We start from the raw sequence: 8,390 nt of genomic DNA, 5'->3' as shown, positions 1-8,390 counted from the left end.
TTGTTTTCAAATTGGTTTAACTCAGCAAATACTTATAAAATTGTTGATTATGCAAAGCTCAATACTGGGTGCTGCATACAGGATGTTAATGACCTGGAAGTAATTCACTTCTTCAACGTCTAACACACTTTTATTATAAAAACTCTCAGAAAACTAGGAATATAAGGGAACTTCTTCAACATAGTGAAGGGTATTTATAAACAAAAAACCCACATTCAAACAAAAAAATCATTCTGTTTACTGGTGAGAGAATAAAATCTTTCTCCCTAATATCAGGAGCAAAACAAGGATCCCCACTTTTCATGAGATTTTTTTAACAGAAGGTGGCTTTAAAATTTTTATATTTATTGATTGATTATAGATAGAGAGGAAAAGAAAGTGTGAGAGAAGAACATGGATTTGTTGTTTCACTTATTTACACATTCATCGGTTAACTCTTATATGTGCCCTGACCAGACATCAAACCTACAACCTTGCTTTCTGGGACATTGTTCTAACAAACTGAGCCACCTGGCCAGAGCCACCATGAGATTATTTTGGCAGTAGACCAAATTTTGGTTAAATTCCAAATACTTACCAAACTAGTAGGGCATTAAGTCTCATTCCACCTTGAGAAAGGTTTACTTTATTAGGTTATCTCTTGAGAGAAGAGGTTCCTGGCTAGAAAAAATAGGAGAAGTGTAGGAATTACAGGTAAAGTGGATTTTGGAAGCAGAGACAGGGACATAAAAGAGTCTTTATTTATTATTACTTTTTCAATGATTATTTTCTTTGTTTCCTTTTTATTGAATTTATTGGGGTGACATTGGTTAACAAAACCCTACAGGTGGCCCTGGCCGGTTGGCTCAGTGGTAGAGCATCGGCCTGGCGTGCAGAAGTCTTGGGTTCGATTCCCGGCCAGGGCACACAGGAGAGGCGCCCATCTGCTTCTCCACCCCTCCCCCTCTCCTTCCTCTCTGTCTCTCTCTTCCCCTCCCGCAGCCGAGGCTCCATTGGAGCAAAGATGGCCCGGGCACTGGGGATGGCTCCTTGGCCGCTGCCCCAGGTGCTGGAGTGGCTCTGGTCGCAACAGAGCGACGCCCCGGAGGGGCAGAGCATCGCCCCCTGGTGGGCATAGCGTCGCCCCCTGGTGGGCATGCTGGGTGGATCCTGGTCGGGCGCATGCGGGAGTCTGATTGTCTCTCCCCGTTTCTAGCTTCAGAAAAATACAAAAAAACAAAAAAAAAAACCCCTACAGGTTTCATGTGCACAATTCCATAACACATCATCTGTACACTGTATTATGTGTTTACTACCATAAGTCAAGTCTCCGTTTGTCATCATTAATCCCCCATACGCTCTTCCACCTCCTCCAAGCCCCCAACTCCTCCCAATAACCACCATGCTGTTGTCTGTGTACATGAGTTTTCTCTCTTTTATTTATTTTTTGCTCAAAATCTTTCTGCAGACCCCCTTTCCACTACCAGCTTCTCAAACCTCCACACTCAATAGCTGTCAGCCTTCTTTCTATCTATGAGACTGGGGAGAGATTTACTTTAAAGGCAAGTGATGAAAGAAGAAGCAACAGAATCAAAGAAAATATATTGGACTTTGCTATTTATTATAGTAGCCATGAGCCTCCTATGACTTTAAATTTACAGTAATGTTGGACAGATAAAATGTATTATGCTCACTTTGTTAAAGATGACACTGCCCACGTGGAGGCCATTACCCAGGTGATATTAATGTGTGTTGGGGGCTGGCTGTGGGCAGGCAGAATCCTTGTAGCCTGGGGCTTGGTTTTGGGATTAAGCCTTTCCCACCCATTTTGATGTGGGGTGGTACAATCCAATCATGCCTCAGAGAAGTGACTTTGTATTAGACACTTCCCTATTTTGTATGTTGGATTAAAGGTTTTGAATCTACACTATAAAATGGGGGCAGAACGGGAGCTTGCTCTCTTGGTTCCTGAGATTATCATTAGAGGAGAGAGAAGAGAGGAGAGCAGAGAAAGGCCACATGGAGGAGGCAGGAGAAGCAGCCAAGATGGCAGAGTGTTGAGTGAGAACCCAGTTTGTGCAGGGAGAAGGAAGGAGATGGGAAACAGAGGTGAATAAGTCTGGTGAGCTAGAAACCTTTGATTCTAGGAAACTCAGATAAGTCAGTAGCTTTGTGAGCACTGAATGTGAGTGGGTTTTGGAGCCCAGTGTGTGTTTTTTACTTGCCCGCTGGGTGCAAGCTAGGATTAAAGAAGATGGCTCATAAATTCTTGGCTCTGTTGTTTCTTTACCGACTGTCCGAATCTAATGCGAACCTGCATGGGCCAGGCTGCTGTGATAGTGGCCTTGGCCACTGGCTTTACAAGTAATTAAAATGAAATAAAATTAAAGAACAAATTTTTTAGTTTCACTAGCCACAAATCCAAGTGTTTGGTTACAAGATGGGGCTAGTGGCTACCATATTGGACAGTGTGAATATAGAACATTTTTATCATTGCAGAAAATCTGTTGAATAGTGCTGCTATTTGTAGCTTTGTTTTTATTTCACTCAAAAATATAGAATGCATATATTTTCTTGTCAAGATTCAATTTTAATGATTGATAACATTTGATTAAATTAATAGACCATGATTTCTAAAAATCAGTCATTACAGAAATAGCTTTTTGTTATATAAACAGAACTACGAAAAAAAACTAGTAGCAGAATTTTTGCACTCATCTTAAATTATTTACTTAGAATATTTTTTTAGAAGTAAAATGCTTGAATCAAATGTTATAAACATTTTTTAAGGCTTTTGATAAGTGTGGCCAAATTTCTCTCCAAAAAGTTTTTCTGTTTATATACCATAAGCATAAGTGACAAAAGAGTCATTTGATTTTGAAAGAAAAATACCTGTAGGCTAAGAGCAAAATCAAAACGGAGCAGCAGCATAGGCTGCCTTTGTGTGAAACAGAACTTCAAATTTGGGTATGAATAGCTATGAGGATCTAATACACAACAACAAAAAATAACAGTTAGTATCCACTTTTATAGTACTCCTTTCTGGGAGGTACTAATTAAATATTTTGTATGCTAATTCAGTCCTCAGAGAGCTTTGTGAGTTAGGCACTACTATTTCTATCATCATCATATAGACCAAACTAAGGCACCTGTCGTTAAGTACCTTTCTTGAGATTACATACTCTGCAGCAAAGCCAGGATTTGAATTCACCTGGGTTCATCCAGACTGGTAAGCGTTCAATAGTTCATGCCTTTAACCGCTGTACTACATTACCTCTCAACTACTTTATTCAATTTTTAATCTTTGTGTCCTTCAAAAAGATATGTTGGAAGTCCTAACCCCCAGTACCTCAGAATGTGACTTTATTTGTAGATAAGGTTATTAAAAATATAAGTAGTTAAGAGGAGGTCCTACTCAAGTAGTGTGGATTCCTAGTCTAGTATGACCAGTGTCCCTATGAGAAGATGTCCATGTGAAGACACGGACACACAAGAAGAACACCACGTGATGACAAAGACAGAGATCGGAGTTATGCCACTGCCAGCCAAGGAGGACCAAGAATTGTCAGCAACCCAACAAAAGCTAGGAAGAAGTGGGGAAAGATTCCCCTGCAGTTTCAGAAGGAGCATAGCCCTGGCCTCGGAACCTTGAGAAAATGAACTGTTATTTAAAGCCACCCTGTGTCCTCTTTGTTACAGCAGCCCAAGAAACAAATCCATCAAGTAACTTAGAAAGAGAAACAGTGTCTGACCAGCTGCTCAGATAGCCCATGAGCCCACCTCACCAACTACCCATTTTGTCCCACTATTACATCTGTCAGATACTCGGTGTCCAACCAATGAGCTGAAGAACAAAGGCAATATGTTTGCAACTGTGTGTTGGGCAGATAAAATATATTATGCTCATTTTGTTAAAGACAGCGCTGCCCACGTGAGGCCATCGCCCAGGTGATATTAATGTGTGTTGGGAATCCTTGTAGCCTGTGGCTTGGTTTTGGGATTAAGCCTTTCCCACCCTTTTTGATGTGGGGTGGTACAATCCAATCATGACTCAGAGAAGTGACTTTGTATTAGAGACTTCCCTATTTTGTATATTGGATTAAGGGTTTGGATAGCTACAGTATAAAATGGGGGCAGAACAGAGTTTGTGCTCTTGGTTCCTGAGATTATCACTAGAAGAGAGAGAAGAGGAGAGCAGAGAAAGGCCACGTGGAGGAGGCCAGGAGAAGCAGCCAAGATGGTGGAGTGCTGAGTGAGATGCCAGTTTGTGTAGAGTTTGTATCTGGGATAAGGAAGGAGATGGGGAACTGAAGAGAATAAGGCTGGTGAGCTAGAAACCTTTGATTCTAGGAAACTCGGATAAGTCAGTGGCTTTGTGAGCACTGAATGTGATTGGGTTTTGGAGCCCAGTGTGTATTTTTTACTTGCCTGCCGGGTGCAAGCTAGGATTAAAGATGAAGGCCCATCAGTTCTTGGCTCCATTGTTTCTTTACCGACTGTCCGAATCCAATGCGAACCTGCATGGTCCAGGCGGCTGCGATGGTGGCTCCTGGCTTTACACTGTGACTGTATGTCTTGGAAATATTAAAGAACACTCTGATCGACTCACAAAGTGAATATTAATTTGTTGATAATGTATTCATTTTCTGGGAAGCCAATAATTTTTATTTTTGTTCATTTTAGAAGGGCAATGATTCACTGACATAGTGTGCACTATGCTGTTATCATGCAGCAGCATTTACATTTGTCTATCGCATGGGGAAAACTGTAAAGTTTGTCTTTTTTTGCTTTGATTTTAATTGCCATATTTAGTCAGATTGTAGTTTGCCTAATTTTGGAAAACAACAAGAGATAAAGCTTTTAGTCTTTGTGACTGTTTAAAAGAGTAGATTCAATGCTTTCCTCCCTTTATTTGAGCCACTTAGCAGCACCTCTCAGTAGAGGTGGGATTTATATCCCTACTTCTTAAATCTGGGCTGGCCTTGTGAATTACTGAGGCCAACAGAACATGGCAGGAATAATGGTGTCTCCATTCTGGGCTTAGATATTAATAGGCCGGCACTCTACCTACTCAGTCTCTCGGATCCTACCTACCTTACATCTGAACAGATCCTGAGATATGACCTACTACAGGGTGAAAGAATAGGTAGAACAGAGACAAATTATCCCAGATGATATGACCTGTGTTATTTTTATATGACTGCTATAAAAAATAATCACAAATTTGGTGGCTTAAAACATCCATTTATTATTTTACAGTTCTGTAAATCAGAAGTCCAACACTGGTCTTACTGGGCTAAAATCAAGGTCCTCCCCAGGTTGTGTTCTTTTCTGGGAACTCTAGGGAATGATTCTAATTTCAGGGATGCCTGTATTCCTTGGTTTATGCCCCCCCCCCCTCTATCTGCAAAGCTAGCAATTGCAGATGAAGTCTTTATCACCTCATATTACTCCGATCTCCTCTTCTGACACCCCCTTATAATTTTAAGGACTCGCCCTTATATATTTAAGGTTAACCTAAATAATCCAGGTTAATCTCCTTATTTTAAGATGAATCGATTAACCTTAATTTCATCTGCTATCTTAATCTCCCTTTGTCATGTAAGGTAACATATTCACAGATTACATGGATTAAGATATGGACATGTTTGGTTGGGGTTAAGGGATCATTATTTTGCCCATCACACTATCCTTGACTAGCTAGCACATTATGAACCCCAGGAACTGATTGCAATGCATGAGTGACTCTGACTGTGACCAGAAATGCCCAGCTTACCCTAGCCCAAATTGCTGACCTGCAAAATGATGAATTAAGTAAAGATTGGCTGAACACCTTCATCAAAAGTTGGGTGATTTGTTGTACAACAAAAGAAAACTGCTGTAGTCTTTGAAAAGGCCCAACAAATGTTAATTTCTTATATTTAGGTAATACTCTAATATCTAATTTCTGAAATAATCCTGATAATTTGAGGTATTCTATTTTTATTTAACTTTTTTTATTAATAATTTTTACTCTGGTTTTTAAAGTAATGATGATATTATTGGGACAAACTCTATCTTCCTACTGAGTTATTTGCCTAACATTTTAGGCATAATATGTTAAGCAAAACAGTTTAGCCTCCTGAGACAAATCTCAGAGAAACTGGTACTCTTTAAAAAAAAAAGTTTCAAATGGAAAATATGAATCAAGCAAAGTAATTTCTAATTGAGGCACATGACATTTTTACCTTGTAATGCTTTTAACCTTGTAGTGTTTGATCCACGATGCCAAGATTTCCATTGCAAGTATCTACCAGCATAATATGAAAGAGGAATGGGTTGACATCATCAGTTTGGTCTCATAAAATGGGGCCCATCAGCCTATTACGATCTCATGCTGTAAAAGTTCTACCAGATGTATGTGTGTATATGGTAAGAGATTTTTCATTATGAGCAAAATTTATTCCTAAAGGTCCTGAAATTGAAAGGTAATAAACAAAAGGAAATTATTTGTCACCCTAACAATATTCATATACTCAAAACTCTTGGATATTTACAGCACTTGCTCATGAGTCCCAATATAACAAGCAAATCAGGGAAATATATTTAGGAGTAAATAAATCAGCTGCACCATTAAAATATCTTGTTTTTTGTTTGTCTTGATTTTCTTTTCTGAGTGTTTTGAACTTAGTCACTATGAAATTTGAGAAGGATGTGGGAGAGTTTGTCTTCTGCTTACTCCCATAGAGAGCAGAGCGGGTCTGAAGTGACCTATGACATTCTGAAGTCTTGTAAATTGGGCAAAATATGGAGGAGTATCTGCTTCTTAATTTTATTACTGTTATTATGTTTCTGTTGGGAATCATGTAACCAGATATTGGCCTCAGGAGGATATCAAACTGTTTTTTTGGGCGGCAAATTAGATAAGGACTTCTTATTTTTGGACATGACTCATCTTATTGGAAAATTACATAGTTTCCACTGTAATACTGAAAATGGCTTTGCTGCTCACCAGCAATTAAGACATCACACATTTCACTTAGCTATTTGGGGCACTGGGGAGCTCTAAACAAAACTGTGCTAGTAGTGTTGCTGCCTGGCTCTGATTGTTGCTATTAACTGGGAAGGACTGAACAACTCACATGTCAACACAAGTGTGTTCACAGGGCGTTTGGAGAATGAGGTAAGAGGAGACATATTTTCCTTGTTATAGGAAAAGGTCAGAGTGCTTAACAGGGCTCTGAAGTGTTTATACCTCACATAGTAAGACAGTATTGATTCAGTTTAATTAACCTAGTAAGTGCAAATACTAGGTAGGTGAAAATAAACAGGGAGATGAAAGGAAGAAACACACCTATTGAACACCTTTTGTGGGGACACCTTCATTGTCATCATTATCTTTAATGTTGGTAGCAGTGAGTATATTTGCAATGTATAGATGGGGAAACAGTTCAGGGAGATTGAGCCATGTGGATAAGTTATCTGGTGTGGTGCTTAGTAAACAGTAGCTGCTATTAACACGTATGTTGTAGAATATAGCATTCTGCTTTCTGACTTTTCTCAAAAGGAAATCAATACTTAGATGTATCTCAAGTGAGCATTGGTTGCCCATGATTGACCCCAGAAGCCCTCTAACAGAGCCAAATGGGAGGAAATTCAGTGTCTAACTTGGAGCTGCAGAGGGCAAATACTTAGGTTTGGGCTGTTGTCTTTGGTCCCTTTTAACCTGGCCAACCTGGTGCTTCACCAGCATCAAACTCCTTCCTCCCAAGGTTTTCATTTGCAGAAACAAGAAGATCCTTGAGGCCAATAACTTGTTATTTATTTTTAAATGTTTTAAAATAAAAATAATAGTACGAGGCTTTTGCTTCTGCTTTCTTTCTGAAATGACCCTTGACAGGAACTGGAAATAGTTCTTGTCAATGCAGCCATTATCTCTTGTGACCAGACGGGATGTGGGAGGTAGGGCGGAATTTCTGAGTTCTTTGTACATCAGAATAAAATGTCTGTGATTTGGTTAAAATAAATTATTGATTTTTAAATCAAATCAAAATATTGAGTCTAATAAGCAGGTACTGTACTTGACTTTTTCCTTATTTATGAGAACTTTTTTTTTTTTTTTACTATTTTATGAATGGGGGGGCAATAAGGAGTTATAAATATCAAAAACACATTTTAGGCTTCATGAAACCCATAGAGGCAATTATAGGAGAGTCTGGAAGCCATGTAAATTAACGTCACTTCCCAGGGAAATAAATTATTCCCTTTCTTACTTTATCAAGTAAGCAAGCTGACAAAGACTTTACAAACCATTTTAGAGCAGTTAGTTCTCCTGTTCATGGGGGGCCTGTGCATGGAGCTCCAATGATCCCTCTTGTTCCTGGGAACAGGGATGTTAAGTGTCCTCACTTCAAGGCGTGGGCTTGGTAAAG

The 8,390-nt window shown here is 39.3% G+C and overlaps 1 long non-coding RNA gene across 1 annotated transcript in view; it reads left to right on the top strand.

Moving 5' to 3' along the window:
• The first annotated feature begins 7,034 nt into the window (after positions 1-7,034).
• The window catches only part of LOC136397212 (uncharacterized), a 113,203-nt gene continuing 111,847 nt past the window's right edge, over positions 7,035-8,390 (top strand). The window contains exon 1 of the long non-coding RNA XR_010749852.1: positions 7,035-7,141. This is a non-coding gene — a long non-coding RNA (uncharacterized lncRNA). The remainder of the gene's footprint in view (positions 7,142-8,390) is intronic.

The sequence above is a fragment of the Saccopteryx leptura genome, chromosome 3 (genome assembly GCF_036850995.1).
Source record: "Saccopteryx leptura isolate mSacLep1 chromosome 3, mSacLep1_pri_phased_curated, whole genome shotgun sequence".
NCBI lineage: Eukaryota > Metazoa > Chordata > Mammalia > Chiroptera > Emballonuridae > Saccopteryx > Saccopteryx leptura.
Note: the sequence above shows the minus strand (reverse complement) of the source record. Positions and strands in the feature narration are given on the sequence as shown.